The sequence below is a fragment of the Monomorium pharaonis genome, chromosome 2, assembly GCF_013373865.1.
Source record: "Monomorium pharaonis isolate MP-MQ-018 chromosome 2, ASM1337386v2, whole genome shotgun sequence".
Classification (NCBI taxonomy): domain Eukaryota; kingdom Metazoa; phylum Arthropoda; class Insecta; order Hymenoptera; family Formicidae; genus Monomorium; species Monomorium pharaonis.
The window spans coordinates 12,430,973-12,445,495 of record NC_050468.1 but is presented as its reverse complement, the minus strand read 5'-3'; the positions used below and the strand labels follow the sequence as shown (position 1 = coordinate 12,445,495).

The 14,523-nt window shown below is 32.8% G+C and overlaps 1 protein-coding gene across 4 annotated transcripts in view; it reads right to left on the bottom strand.

Annotated features, from left to right (window-relative positions):
• The window catches only part of LOC105832354 (5-hydroxytryptamine receptor 2A), a 170,953-nt gene that overhangs the window by 14,817 nt on the left and 141,613 nt on the right, over positions 1–14,523 (bottom strand). The gene's annotated exons all lie outside the window — the stretch shown is intronic.

Genomic DNA, 14,523 nt, shown 5'->3' with positions numbered 1-14,523 from the left:
TTAGATGCATCTCGAATTATTATATAAATAAATAAGAGCATAATCTCTTTTAAGGCAAAAGCAAAGAATAATTATGCCACAATTTGATAATTAATTTAATCTTTACAATTCTGAACTTCTGTTGTGTGATATTTAAAGTATTGTGAGTTAAATTTATACAGCCTTATGCTTATACATATACATATATACATATAAGTTACGATTTGTATGTTTTATACAAAGTATGTACAATGTATTATTTTTTAATGTTTTAGTAAATTATTTTATTTCAAACTTGTAATTGATATGCAAAAATTATTTTCATAATAAAATTTTGTATAAAAAAAATGTGGTGGGGAAATATTTTTATACGAGAGAGATTTTCGGGATAAGACATTTTCACGCGATTTCTAAAGATTTCATAAAGTTATTTCTTTCGATTTAATACATTATATTTTGCATGGAAATCTCAGGTCTTGATATCGAATTATATTTTGGGATAAAACGACTATATGAAATAAACTGAATAAAAGTTGATTAGTGTTACGTTCTATAAACTTCATAATTCTTTTCTTCCATGGAGATTTGAATTATTGCCACACTAGCTGGCAAAAAATTAAATTATGGAACCATGGATGAACCATGGATTGTGGATTGTGGATTTATGGACACATTCGAAATATTTTTTTAAACCATTTGATTTTATTATGAGCTAAAAAGCGATTTAATTTTTTTAATGGTAACGTTAGATTATAATATTAAAGAGTTGGTAGTGATATAACTTAAAATGTAGAAACTGAGGTCTGTTTAAAACAAAAAACTAGGAGAGATATCCTCTTTAAGAAACAAATAATAAACCGTTTCCGCGTGAAGATTCAATCGCCTCGCTTGATCTGTAACTGAACAATGGCGCGTGACGAAGAGCCGTCACCCGCTACCAAACATGCAAGCCAGTTCTAGAAAAATGGACATTTATCAAGTTGAACCCGCTACAGACGCCCGAGAGCATCATAAAAATGTAAAATAACTCTTCATATTTCAAGAATGAGTCTTTGTATATCGTTATCCAAACTAGTGCACATATGACCGGCAATAAAGATTCTTTTGCACTTGTTAGGTTTAAAAAAAACATAGCTTTCAGCGGTAATTATTTCTACATCATGACATCAAACAATTGAATTTTAAGCCAGTTATTTCCATTCTTTAATTAACGCTAGTCTTTCGATCGGTTCCAGACAAAGAAACTAAAATTATTTCCTGACATTGTTCACGTCATTAACTGACTAATTTAATATACAAATGTCTTAATCAGTAATATTTTAAAATCTTGAGCACCGACCGATGTTAGTGGATGTGTACTATCAAGACATGGTTTAACATAATCCTTCCATTTTTTAAATTATATATAAAGTTGTTTTAGAGTGCAAACTTAACTTTATTTCAGTTATTTTTAATTTGTTTTCAATACTTCATTTCTATTTTACTGTCTTTAGTTAGTTAATTAGTTAATTAGTTTATCGCAGTCAGCACTTTACTATTTCAAGTCATATAAGTGTTTATATATGTGTTAGATTGTCAGAATATATTAGTTTTTAAATTATCTTACGATTTCGTGGCCAATATTTTGTTAATCTCATTGTCAGTGTGATAAGGCAGTAATATAATGCACCTGCTTTATTCAGAATAATACATTCAGGAGGAGGCTGTCTATCAGAAAGAGTCTGGTCAAATTCAAGATTGACAACTAGTTTCATCAACAATAAGTCATTTTTCTTCTTTTCTTGTAATTTTGTTTCTAATTGTAAGTTCAACGGTTTTTTAAGATTTCCCAAACAACTATTGTTATCAATTAATTGTTTGCATTTTTCTTGTTGTTTTAAAGCTTTATTTTCATTGTCTTATTTCTTACATTTCTTTATCATGGATTGGCTTTGTAACACTGCAAGACAAGCTTTAATAATTCATAATTAAATAGTTTTTTGTGATAAATTATGATAAATAATTTCGTATAATTCTTTTCTACTTAATGTTACGTATAACATGTGTTATAGTTATATTGTTGAGTAGGGCACGCTTATCATCTTCCTGAATGTATTATCCTTACAATTATGCCTTACGTCATAAAAAAATGTACATGTTTATAAGATGCTTAACATTATAAAATGTATGTTGTCTAAACAAAATTACTTTTTAAGAAAGAAGAAAAGGCTCAGTATGCTCTTTAATAAAAAATAAAGAATTGTATTAAAAGACTCAATTAAAATTTTTAATTTTTTTTAAAACTATAACATTATAAAATTTTATGTAATTAAACTCAAGTAATGTGTATTTAAAAAATATATAAAATGTTTTTAATCCAAGTGTGTATTGTACATTTTAATAGAATATAAAACTTAATTGTAAAGAATTAAATAAGTAACAGTAAAAAATAACAAAAAATTTATTAAAATAATAGAATTTTTAATATAAAAAACTTTGTTGCTAAACCAAATAAAGAAAACAATAAAAACAATTTATAAGTAATAATGAATTTATTCTGAACGTTATTACTTTATTATATTATATTTAACAGTTTATATATATATATATATAGCAGCGCCAAATTATTAAAAAAGTGTTATTTTAATTAAATTTTTTTATTTTCTGTTGTTACCTATTTAATTCTTTGATTAGATTCCATTAAAATGTAGGTACTTGACTTTTATAAAATTTAACAGAAAAACTTTTGAATGGAAGTATGTACATACAAAGATATGTGTCGATTTTTTCTTAAATAGTTGTACACATCTATTCAAATATACGCATATCATTTCTTCGAAACATAACTGTTGTACGAAAAGAACTAAAGTAATAATATGTATTTTTAATTTTATAAAAAAAAATATTATAACATTGTTTGTGTAATGAAATTCGAGTAACATTTTATGAAAAGTTTTTGAAATTTTTTAAATTACGCCAATTAAAAAAATATATATATATCGCATAAAACATTTACACAAAAACAAAATATAATTAGTATGCAACTAAACCAAGATAAGCGCACAAAGTTAGCAACGGTCACGTGACCGGTTTTAAAACCGCCAGGTACGTACATACATACTTAACTCTCGCGAGTGAGATAATGCGATCCTAGTGCGTAGTAGGAGTGTAGTCTCTCCGCGTTTCCGTGTTCTTTTTATCCGACTGCGAGCGAGTTTCGCGTACGAGACTCGGAAGTGTCAACCTTAGTGAAGAACCTATCAATCAGTCGGAGCGATCTCCATTAATCGCGTTCTTTTGATATCGTGTTTGGTGACTTCGTGTGCAGTTCGTATTCTAGTTTCGCTCTCCCGTTGACAGTTGAATCCAATGAATGCGTTACGAGTGCGACTTTTTGCACTCGGGACAGTCGGAACATCGAGGGAGAGCGTCGAGTGGAGCATTGAGGAGTCACCGTCACGACGGTGGATTATTATGGTGTAATCTGCGATGTTCGCAAATCGGTTATGTCGTTGCGTTTTTTCTTGAATCTTTTTTTTGTAGTGCGCGGGACAGGACGACAGGTTGGGGGAGTATCGAGTGAAACTAGGCGCGTATACGCTAGTCAATCACAATCGATTGTCTTCGGTCGATTGTCGCGCGATCGACGTTGATAGCTCTTCGTTGCCATTGTCGCCGTCGAATTGACGGTATGTGCAGGATTTGTGACGCGTGAATGCTACATTATTTGCTGGTGTTTCGCCGGTGTTGTTATTATTCCCGAGTGCGAGCGCGGACATGTCGTCGGCGTTCGGCGCTGCAGCGAGAAATATCGAGGAGCGTCGGGGGAATCCCCGTAATGGATCGATCAAGAGAAACGACTGTTGTTCATCGGTGTTGGGTGAGTAATTATTCCTTCATTGTTACTGCGTTACTTATTGCGTGATTCTATGATGTCGTACGGGAGAAACGATTTCGTATGAAGTATGTAGAAATTTGACTAGATACAGATCTGAACATTATTTTTTGTTATTAATTATTAAAATAATTATTTATAACGCTGAAAGTGGTTGGTAGATTTTCAAAACTTTTCGCTTTTGCAGCTTTCGCTGTTTTATGTGTTCTGGATCATTATTATTTTGATGATGCAATAAAGTTATTTTCAGATTTGTATTTAGTCTAATTTTTAAATAATTTAACAAAGCTATGCATTTTGTTTGCGCATTAATTTTTTATTAAGTTGGTATTTTTTGTCATGTGCGTTATTTTTTTCCGTGAGAATTTAATATTTTCTTGTCGGCTTTAAATTCTCTGAGGCTGACATAATTGACAAAGAAAATTTCTTCAAGTTTTTAAAGATAATTTACAAAGGAAGAATTAGAGCGGTACGTGGGAGAAAAAAAGTTTTGTCAAGATAATCTGTTCGTTGGACTATCAAAATACATGATTATTAAGACATTTAAACTGATTGCCAAATGTGAAAACAGTATTATTATCATGTATTATTTTGATGGTTCAACAAAATTGTTTTCAGATCTATATTTAGCTGAATTTTTAAATAATTTACTTTAAATATTAAAATTGTTCTAGCTATGTATTTTTCTTAATTTTTAATTTGATTTTTAAAATAAAAATTAACCCAAAGATAAGCAAATAGTATTTTCTTGTCAATTTTTAAATAATTCTCTGTGAATGGTATAATTTATAAATAAAATGGGTTCAAGTTTTTGAAGATAACAGTAAAAGAATAATAAAAAAGATTTAGAAAGATACATGGAAATTTCGCTAAAGTATCTAATACAGAGATTGGCATGCTTTACTTTGGAAAAAAGTAGTTTCATACAGTTTTTGATGTGTTGAATACGAATAACTGAAGACATATTATTGTTAGATTTTTTTGGAAAAAAATGAAATTGAAATGTTTCAATAACAGAAAAATACATTTTTGGTTATTTCTAAAAACTCGTGGCTGACGAATCCGATGTACGATAACACTTTCAAAAAAGGCTGAAATCAATGTTTAAAAATATTAATATGAAAATATCGACTTTTTTATCACCGACATCATCAAACCTGTAGCGTATTTTAGGGGTGGACGTAGTCGCACGGTGTTAAGTAGAACGATTTTCCCATTGCAGTTCTAATGCAAAACATCATTGAAAATGTCAGTAAAAATGTCAAGAGTGAATTTGATATTTAAAAGTAAAACGATCATGTTTCGTAAAAAATATTCATTTTACTAGTATAATTACAACTGTTTGCACTAATGAAATAAATGATAATTTTTTTATGAAAAATGATCTTCTATTTATTTATATATTAAATATACTGTTGATATCTTTATACTTAAGGATTCTATATTATTGTTTCAACAAAATTATTTTTAAGTCTGTATTTAGCTAAATTTTTTTTTACATCCGTCAGTTTTATTCTTTTATTGTAGGCGTCGTAAATAATTTTTATAGACGCGTGTTTAAAATCAGCTTACGAAGGGCGAACAGAGAAGTCCACTACCACAACTTTTACGAAATATATGTTAAACGACGTAGATTTCCAAGTCATTAAGTAAATCGAAATCGCGACCGCCTCTTGCGCTCTCGACTCTTTAATAATAGCCCCGGTAATTGGCACTGCAAGAGGCAAATTCAGGCTGGTCGCCATCAATCCCGATGACGGTCCTGAATAGCGGCAATCAAGTTTAGCAAACTCGGAATTATAGACGAAATCAGTCGTACGTTCCTAGACGTGTTATACGGGCGTGTGGCGCGCAGCGCATCGCCGGATCGATCGAGTGCGCATTTACGCGAAAATTGTTCGAGTTCGCGGGCCCGTCCCGTCGCCGTTCTCTCGGTTCGTATCGAGTTCTCGCACTCCCGGGACAATACGAGACCGTATGTCGGCCGGATGTCTCGGCCATATACGACACGTGTGAGAGCCAGTCGAGGGAAGGTAAGAAACATCTCGGGATATCGTAGAGGCGAGGCAAGACAAGATGGCACGCCACAAGTATTAAGGAAAACTTTTTTTTTTATACTCGGACGTGAATCGTGCGATTTTAGAATTTGATATCGAAATCGTAAGATGATGGGAAGAGATAGAATTAAACTGCAGGGTTTGTAAAATTGTATGTTACTGCAAGCTTAAAACTTGAGCGCTTAGAAATGGCTGTTTAATAGTCTACCATAGATGCTACTCGTTCTAAGCGATTTGTTCATTTCGTCGCTCGGGTGTCGGTTCTTAAAAATGCCATGGAGAAGAAAATTGAACGTTTGTAACGAGAACGAGGTCGACTTTCGGGCTGAAGGAACCGAAGTAGATTGCAAACGCAACCTTTTTCGGCGCAATATAGCGGCCCGATCAAACTTTGGGGTAATCGCGAAACTCGACGGTAACCGGAATTTTCACATTCGCGTGGCTTCCTCCGTAGAGGAGGAATTCATGTATTCGTAACGCGATGTTACATTCATGCATTACGTAAACGTGCTCGACCGCCACTGCCGGTTTGAGAGCGTTTAAGGGAAGTGGGTAGAAGTTCAAACTACCGTGCGCTATATTTGTGAGGATATTACATCGTACGCCGGGGTACGTACACCGCGCCGTTTTGTGTATCGCGGTACTTCGTGTCTTTCATTTCATCCCGGCAGCCAAATGTCTCAACCGATTTTTCGCGTACGGAATACGAAAGAAATCGCCCTGTTGTTGTTCGGGATACCTATAATCAAAGTAAACCGAGTGTGTCCGGAATACTTCCGACGGTGAAGATCAGGCAGAGGAAAAAAAAAAACAGTACCTGCATCTCTTTCTTTCTCTGATTCACACAATCTGTTATCTCCTTGTACGGCAATTGTCTTCCGTTTCCTTCTACGTGACATTCAGATCTCACACTTTACGCTCGAGTTACTTTTCCTGTGGGACGACTGTCGTCAGTTTTTTATGGACTAATACCTGGTTAAATTCTGAATCTGAAATGCGAGTGACCCATGTTTGGGTATATTTTTTAATTAAAAATGATAAATTTGTAAAAATTATTTTATACGTATCCTATTTTTATTTTAAATTAATGTCTAAATGTCCTTATTTAAAACTTAATTTTTTTAAGACTTATTTATATAAAGAAAAGCATTTAGAAAGCAAAATTGAAGCATTAAATCGCATTTTGTACGAGCAAAACAATGTTAAGACTTTTAGGGAAAAAATTAGTTTTGTATTAAAATATGGAGAAAAACGCTTTTTTGCAATACTCGCGGCTCATTGACACGAAACAAATTAACAATGCGTTTTATTTATGTATTTATGAAGGACAATAGACAAGTTATCGTCAATTATCTTTTATGACATAACTATTATGACTAACATTTTATTTTAATTAAACAAGTATTACAATAAACAAAGAGTTTGTTTCAAGAGGAAGAAAGTAAATTTTTGAGCGTTTTAAAAGATCAAATTAATGTACTTCAGCTTAAGAGAATAAATCTATATCACATATTAATGTTAAGAAAAGTTTTTGTTACTATATGACATGTTATTTTGATTAATAATAAGTACTTTATTATAATAAAATGATTTAATTCAATGTAGAGATGGTGAACAATGATTCATATTTAAATCAAATTTAATTTACAAGCGAGAAGTACGTGAACATTAAATTATAATTTAATTCTAAAAATACTTTGTAATTAATATTTCTGTATTAAAGCAAGTTAAAATAATTTATAATGTTTATTTGTAACAGCATTTTTTAATTTAATTATTACAACTACATAATAACTTTAAAAAATACAATCTTTATAAGAACATATATTCTTTATTTTTATTATGTTTTTTAAAATTTATAATATAAAGTTTGTTGTATATGTAACTTACATCGTGATATGTGCCAATTTACTTTGCTCTCGGGGCAAGTTCACTACAGTGCACAATGCTACATGTAACGTGTTTGTATTTTACTTATTACAAAGAAATGTCATACACAGAATTATTCTTGGGATAAATATATAGAGAAAAATTGTTTCTATCACATTAATAGTTTAATCATAATTGTTTAAAATGTCGGATATTGAAATTGTAAAGACTGTGTCAATAAGTTCTGATTCCTACGCGATTTTTCTATTTGCTTTTTGGTAATCATTTGCCTGTGATCGAATAATTATACTTCTAAAGAATCTGTTTTTATACTTTACTATTTTATTTTTATATTTTTTATAAACCTAAATTTGAAAACTTTATAGTTATTTTTATATGCATTTATTAAAAGAAGTTATAATCTTTTAAATTAAATTATCTTTTTGTGATTAATTTTTGGTAATTAAATTATATTACATTTTATTTTTTCTAGTATAAAGACAATTGTTTTAAAAACTTGAAAATATGTAAATTTTTAGAAATTTTTAAACTACTTAAAATCTATTTAGACGAAAAGGTAGCCAAACGCGAGATACCCATGATTGGGTCAATGAGATGTCTTTTCATATTGTATCATAATATTGCATTTAAAAAAATAAAAGTACAGATGTAGCAAAATAACTATGTATGTACATTAACTTTTACTGAAACATTAAACATTAAACATTAAATAGTAAAACAATAAAAATGTGCACAAATTATGAAAAATAGTTATTAATCACAGATCATTATTTGCCCTTGGTCTAGTTGTTAAATTCCTGACTGAGGGGCGATAGTTTTATAAGTGGAGGAAGTATCAACTACGTTCAAGTTTTCCGAGGGCCACGTAACGCACCCTAGAAGTGTACTAATTAAATTTAATCCCCAGCGGGAAACGACAATAGACTTTGCTTAAATTAGAGAGCGAGTCAACTTCTAGAAACGATCGAGGCCACGTAATTCGTACTTTCTTCCCTTTTGCCTACCCACCGCCGTAAGTCGAACGCAAACGTTCGACAGGATCGTAATTCTACAAATGTCGAACAAATTTCTTCTCTTTAGCGTCCATTAGTTTCGCATTACGTGTCCGCAAGTACACAACTTGCGACGGTAGTTGTGTACAATTCAAACGCAGTCGGACGGAGAACGGCGGAGACGCGCGCGTACTAAATGCACCCACGACTCACCAGCAGCCGCAGCTGCACCGCGGCCGGAATGTCTTCACGGGAAAAGTATAACCGCCGTGGCTGCGACAGATAAAAGAAACGCGCGCAGGACGTTTTACTTTGGTGTAATTAACTCCCGTGAAGGAGGAAGAACCGGGACCGAGAGATGTTTCAGCGAACTGGCGAGGATCTAAACGCTCTCGTTCTCGCACTCCATTAAAGAGCGTATTTGCAGCACTAAAATAAAAAAAAAGAAGGGAGGAAGAATTTCCGTCCAAAGCTTTATACGGATAAGCTGGAAAGGGCCGTGAGTAGACACGCGCGCTGCGCGACTTGTTTGTCAAGAAATAACTTACAGTCTGCAGTTTTTAATCTGCTGTGTTAAGCCCGGCTTGACGCCACGGTCCTTTAGCGAGCTTTTTGTCAAAGACATCTCGACAAAAGAATTTTATAATGCTCCTGTACACAGATATTCTATCCACTGTATATCGGATAACGAATAATACATAATATTTATGAATGATAATTTTTATATTTGCGTCAATATGCAAATTTTAATGTTTTATATTATAATAATGTATAAATTGTTTATTGCATTGGATGCTACATTTATTATTTCTCTGTCTCTTTTCCTCTCGTCTTTTTCCATTCTTTAATAAATATTTAATTAATTGAGAGAATGCTAAAAATTAATTATATCATTGAAATTTAATTTATTATTTTATGAGTATTTTATGAGATTTGAAAACGTCAGTGGGTTAAACATTAATATTTGCATAAACCGATTTAATTATTAAATGGATTGAAAAAATGGAAATATTCTCTTGTTATTGTTGTGCATCACGACAGTGATTATTTTTACCCGCGACATAGTTTTTCTCTTATTGTTAGATTCTTGTTCCTATTGTGAGCGCATTTTTGAGAATATCGCAAAACTCAATGTGCAATAACGTGGTTTAGATCGATACAGCTTTTTTGGACAACGAAAAGATCTGTAGAATGAAAAGAGGTATTAAGTGTCGAAAACATTAATCCTTTTCCGAAAGCCGAATAGCGCTTTAACAGTCAAAATGCATATTTCGCGTCGTTCAATTTGCGTACAGTAAGATAATACAAAACATTCATTAGATTTATGCAAACGAGCTTGCTGAGAAAATATAAAAATTGAAGTAGTTGATTGCTCTTATTGTGGATGATAGGAGCCTTTGGCAAAGAATGGAAAAGATAATTACACATAAAAATAAACTGTTTTAAAGCGATAAGATTATTTTTAAATTTCGATTCTTTGTAGGATAAAAGAGTAGGTTAATAAAACATTTTACATAAAAAATTCTTTTACGTTATTTAGTTTAAAGGATTGAGAAGTAACGCGTTATTATTTTTTTAGTGACGATCGTTACTTTTTCTATCTATAACAGTAATGTTGTTATATTTTTATAATAACAAATCTTATTATTATTTTTATGGTAACTTTATAAATATATAAAAAAATAATAAATCGTATTTTCTATGTAACGGTAACAACGCGTTATGTTTTAAAATCAGTAAATAACAAGTTATGTCTTATAAAAAGTATTGATAACGATAATAGTAAGATTTTTTATTATCAATCTACTTTTTCATCTCATATAGGGAATAAAACTTTAAAATATAATATTTTTTTATCACATATGATACAAAAAATAAATTTGTAACAAGATGTATTTGAGGATTGAATGTGAGATTGAACGTAATCTAAATCGAGGGATAAAAAATATTTTTACATTTTGAATTCTTGTATGATATGAAGGAATAATTTGATAATAAATTTTACAGACAAAATTTTACATAAAAATTCTTAATGCGATTTAGATTATGTTTGGTCTCGTATTAATTTGATTATTTTAAATTTATTTTACGTACAAATTTACCTTTCCATGTCTGCCATGTTTATTTATGTCTATCATAATTTTTAAACGCACGATTTAATGTCTATGTTAGTTGTTTAAAATTATCAGGTCAAAGCGCGGAAATAATATATAATTTACTCTTGTTGTCTATGCGGAGATAAACGAATTTCTCACACGACCACACGCGCGATCGATGTAAAGTGGAAACCTGTAAAACGTGCCGAAAACTGCGGTTATGGTTCGTTATCCAATAACCATGTAGTCATATAACTTGTTTTCGTTGCCGCGCCATAGGACAGATTTGAATTGAATTATATGGCCATTTATTGATCAACAAACCAAAACCGGAGTAGACGTTAAAGGCTACAAGTTCGCTTTATCAATCGCGACTGTTGTCATATGCGCGGAAACTCATTTATTTTCACGTATAGAGCGACTACGCGACACGTAAATAAATTGCATATTATACTCGCTTTTGACGTTACGCCGGCAGCCTTAAAATTAAATGTAACAATTTATTTTCCTACTCTTCCCACGATGGGATATTTTGTAATTGTTGAAGCAGCTTTATATATATATATATATATATATATATATATATATATATATATATATTGTTTTTCCCTGCATAGCTTGAGGGTACACTTTTTCCCCTAGTTTCATTGAAAATGCAACCCCATGTCTCCCGAGACGTTAACTATCGGAAATGTCTGATTACGTCTTCATGCGGGGTACATTATGTGTTCGCATCGCATCGTTTAACCTTTATAGGATCGAAGGGCAAGGTAGAAACACATTCAGTTCGCGTCGGCGGTCTAACCTATCGGCTTGCTATTTTTTTTTTTTTTTTTTTTTTTTTTTTACGAACGAGGCCTGTCAACATCGTGTCACACGTGGTGCGTGTGTCAAGAAATGTTTTTCTCAAACACGTGTATATTTCTGGCAAAGTTTATTTTTTTCTTAAAAAGATTTTAACTGGTAACTTAATTCAGGCAAAATATAATTGAATTAAACGTTTGATTTCTCTGCGGCACGTGACGCGTGTATTTACGTCAATTAAGCTTCTTTTTGGTTTTAGAAAATAAGAATCACAATGTTCTTTTTCGACGTTCATTCTGTATATGACATTAATAATGAGTACATTGTGAAATTACGCAATGCTTATTAAACTTTTTTGTAAAAAAATTATTATTACGTAATTTATATTACAGGTGTCTAAAGTCTCGTCGCTTTTCTTTTTAATTTTCCAGTCGATTTTCGACTTTACATTACCGGAAGAGAAATCAAATGTGTATCGTTCGTCGATGTCATTAGATCTCTCCGCAAATAATCACTTCTGATTTCGCTCATTTGTCTGATTGTAGTCAATTACTTCCGGATGCACACTGTGCGATGGCGAACGCGAACTTTACGCGAAATCACGCGCTCCGGCTGTCTTGCGTCCCCGAAGAGAGACGAACGAATGCGGTCGGGGTGCGACGCGTTGCATTCGAGAAGTTTCGCTCGATTTACGGTGATTACTGCGCGACGGAATGGTGAGAGGGGTTTATTTAATTCACATTTGCGCAACGATATTCACGGTTTTGTGCCTCGCCGATCGTTCAGAAAATTTACCCTACCGAAGGGAGAGAAGGAGAAAGAGCAAGCACACATATCCACGGCAGCTGACGTCATGTTCAACGAACTGTTAGTTAGCCAGTGAACTATACTAATATTGGAATGCGCTTCGAGCCATGTTAAGTCGCTGGGAGGAGGGGGAGGATGCATACGTGTGTGTGTGTGTGTAGATGCATCCAACAGCTGCCGCCGGATCTCCTTCGCAACCCTCTTACTTACATCGCTATCCACCCACGTTGTTACAGCGGAGCGATAAACTTGGCTGTTTTCCGACAACTTTTATCTGTATTCCCTTCCGAGAGATATATAGGTCCGCCGGGAGGCTGAAGATGTTCACAGATTTATTTCGCGAGACTTAATAGCTGGCGAGTGACACCGATGCACAAACAGAGAGCACGATGCACAAATGATGCACGCGAATGAACAATATTGATTACGGTTCGCGGAATTCTGTATTTAGATTAAAGGATTATTAGCGTTAGCAGCATATGATTGAAGAGAGATTTGGATTGTAACTGTAATGATGGCCGTTAAGCAGTAAATTCATTTTCGCAAATATATGAAATGTGAATTAGCCATTTAACTCTTAAATTGCAAACTAAGGTGCAATTAAATGAGGAACGAGCTAATTATACAGGTCTGCAAAATTTTACATTTTTCTGATGTTTGGAAAAGAAGAATAGTTTCTCATAGTTTTTTATGCGCCAAATCTAAATTCGCAAGAAAAAACTCTATTACATCCAGTTTATGAGAGAAATGTGATTGAAATGCTGAAACAAACGTGTTCTTTATTATTTTTGAAACTTTGCAGTTGACGACCCTAAATTAATGCTTGTATCTTAATATAAAACTATCGTATCTTTTAAAGTCGGTTTTATCAAATCTATCGCGTTTGTTTTTAATCGCACAATGTTAGGTACATCTTTACATCTTTGATTCTATACATTGCAAAACCATTGCAAATAGAGCAAATTTCAATGGTGAATTTGATATTATGGAATTAAAGGGCACATTAAAAAAATATTTATTTTATTATTGTATGCGATTATTGTTTAAACTGTTTGTACGAAATAAATTTACGGAGAACTGATGGAAACATTTTATTGCACAGAAAATTATGTGATCCGTGTTATTAAATATTTAAATGCAGACCTGTATTTTTATAAAGCCTGATTCGCATAAAATTTCACAAAAGAAAGAACTTTACGTTTTTTTCACTTTCTAATTATAGAACGTCTTAAGTAATGATTACAGATATATTAATCATACTTGTCAGACACCGATGTCTTTGACAAATATCGTCCAAAATCTGCAAAGTCATTTATCATTATGCTCATATTAAAATATCTTTAGCGTTGGTAATGATCAGTCAGAGATTTCAGTATTAAAACGCGTTCTATTATTCTTGATATTATTTAAGAGAATCCGGAGGGGACAATCAGGAGGGTAGAAAAGGGTTGTAGTTATAAATACATCGCGAAACGCAATGTCAGCTCGGTTGCCTCGCGGAAAACCCCCATTCATGCAAAGCACGCGACTAGATATCGTGATTATCGTCACCGCTCGGTGATATATTATACGTCCTGAAGATATGTCAGTTCTCCAAGCGATCCTCGCCATTGTTCTCGTCGACGATTATGACCAGCGGGCGGTCGCCTTTGCGAAGCCATCGATGGCGCTGGCAATAATCGGAGGGGGGCGAAGTTATTTGGCTTTTGCCGGCATATAATTACCGCAAGAAGAACGATTAATTGAGGCGGTGAGAGATCAATTGCATCACGGACACTGTTGGACCGGAAGTTTGGCATGCAAAAGGAAATGACCCGTCGAATTCGGGTCGGTAATTTTCATTAATTACCGGGAGTGTTTGAATAAGAACGAGATAAATCGACCCAATCGTCTTCGAATTAAGGCACGGATCTTTTCCCTTTTTTCAACCTGAATGAACCGATTCATTATATATATGAAGATTTAACGGTCCCGACAAAATTATCTATTCATCAAAATATCTTTGACTAAGATATTCTTTCTAT